Raw genomic sequence first — 2,500 nt, forward strand, 5'->3', positions numbered from 1 at the left:
AGCCGTCCCGGTCTACCGGGGCCTCGGCCGGGTCAGTCTTTCCGTTTCCCCCGCCGCGATGGAGGTACGGGATCCCGGCTCCGGCGCCGCGGGCCTCGGTCGGGGACCTCCCCCTTCGCCTCGTTGCCAGCGCCGGGCCCCGGGGGTGCCCGCGCCCGGCAGCCGTCCCGGTCTACCGTGGCCTCGGCCGGGTCAGTCTTTCCGTTTCCCCCGCCGCGATGGAGGTACGGGATCCCGGCTCCGGCGCCGCGGGCCTCGGTCGGGGACCTCCCCCTTCGCCTCGGTGCCAGCGCCGGGCCCCGGGGGTGCCCGCGCCCGGCAGCCGTCCCGGTCTACCGGGGCCTCGGCCGGGTCAGTCTTTCCGTTTCCCCCGCCGCGATGGAGGTACGGGATCCCGGCTCCGGCGCCGCGGGCCTCGGTCGGGGACCTCCCCCTTCGCCTCGGTGCCAGCGCCGGGCCCCGGGGGTGCCCGCGCCCGGCAGCCGTCCCGGTCTACCGGGGCCTCGGCCGGGTCAGTCTTTCCGTTTCCCCCGCCGCGATGGAGGTACGGGATCCCGGCTCCGGCGCCGCGGGCCTCGGTCGGGGACCTCCCCCTTCGCCTCGTTGCCAGCGCCGGGCCCCGGGGGTGCCCGCGCCCGGCAGCCGTCCCGGTCTACCGTGGCCTCGGCCGGGTCAGTCTTTCCGTTTCCCCCGCCGCGATGGAGGTACGGGATCCCGGCTCCGGCGCCGCGGGCCTCGGTCGGGGACCTCCCCCTTCGCCTCGGTGCCAGCGCCGGGCCCCGGGGGTGCCCGCGCCCGGCAGCCGTCCCGGTCTACCGGGGCCTCGGCCGGGTCAGTCTTTCCGTTTCCCCCGCCGCGATGGAGGTACGGGATCCCGGCTCCGGCGCCGCGGGCCTCGGTCGGGGACCTCCCCCTTCGCCTCGGTGCCAGCGCCGGGCCCCGGGGGTGCCCGCGCCCGGCAGCCGTCCCGGTCTACCGGGACGCTCGCTCGGGCGGGACCGGTTTACCCGGGCCTCGGCCGGACTGGAGTGTTTCGGTTTTCTGCTTCTCTGCCAGGATGGCTGCGAGGGGTTGATTTAAATAGCTGGTTTGACGTGAAAAGCTTCCCTTCAAGTGAAAAGTTTGTTCCAATTTCTGCCATCTTCCTTCCTCAAAAGTTTTGGGTGTAGCTTTCCCAGAGGAACCTCTCGTAGGCCTATCATTTCTGATCTTAACTTCCCTCATTTATTCCATATTTTCCTTCCTCTTGCCGAATGGCCGAATCCAGTCCATTTCTAGTCCAGGAAATTATTTTTATTTCTTCTTCCATTTCTTACTGATCTATTTGCTTTGTCGAGCAAGTCGTTCTTAGGTCCCTTGGTTCTTTCTTTAACGTCTTCTGCTCCTGCTCCTTCTCTCGACGCTTTCTCGTTTTGTTGGCTTTCTTGGCTCTCTTTTGGCTGTTCTTTCTTCTCCTCCCGTCGTCCGTCCCCACTTTCATCTCCCCATCTTTCCTGTTCTTGGTCATCTCTACGTTGTTTATAAAATAATTCCGCTTTCTCTCTTGAATCTACTCGATATCTTTGCTCTCGCCAGCTCGCCGATATTTCAGCTCGCCGATATTTTGTGCTTTCTCGTCGTGTTTCTCATCCATGGCGATCTCTCTGCCCTCCCTGTCTTCTCGGTAAATCGGACATGAATTTCTCTGGGCGGGTGGTTTCTCATCGCGTGTCTTGTGTGCGCTCTATACGTTTCGTCCATCCCGTTTAATATCTATCCCTCCCTCCCTCCCTCTCCTCGCTTTCCTCCATTGCTTCTGCTAATATCATTTCCAGAATGATAACCCTGAGCCTGAACCTGAACCTAACCCTAGCCCTACAACTTTTCTCCCTAACCCTGACCCTAACCCTAACCCTACAACTTTTCCCCCTAACCCTAACCCTAACCCTAACCCTACAACTTGTTTCTCTAAGCCTAAGCCTAAACCTAAGGCTAAGCCTACAACTTTTTTCTCTAACCCTAACCCTAACCCTAACCCTACAACTTGTTTCTCTAAGCCTAAGCCTACAACTTTTTTCTCTAACCCTAACCCTAACCCTAACCCTAACCCTAACCCTACAACTATTTTCCCTAACCCTGACCCTAACCCTAACCCTACAACTGTTTTCTCTAACCCTAACCCTACAGCTTTTTCCCCTAACCCTAACCCCACAACTTTTTCCCCTAACCCTAACCCACACTTTCGACTTAAAACCGTTTTTAGATTTAAAGTCGTCTTTCGACTTAAAGACGGGCAGACGGCGGCCCGGTCTACCGGGCCGCTCCGGCAGCCTCGGCCGGGCCGGCGTCTCTGTTTCTGTTTCCCTGCCACGATGGATGTCGCGTGCGAGGGGTTGCTTTAAATAGCTGGTTTGTTTGAAGTGAAAAGCTTCCGTTCTTGCCTAGATCTCTTGCTATCGCAAGCCTTCCGGTCCAAGCTCGCATCGCGGTTTCAAGCGTCCTGCTTTCTTGGTTGGAAAAA

The sequence above is a fragment of the Pantherophis guttatus genome, unplaced genomic scaffold (assembly GCF_059756535.1).
Source record: "Pantherophis guttatus breed Tessera unplaced genomic scaffold, ASM5975653v1 scaffold_25, whole genome shotgun sequence".
Classification (NCBI taxonomy): Eukaryota; Metazoa; Chordata; class Lepidosauria; order Squamata; family Colubridae; genus Pantherophis; species Pantherophis guttatus.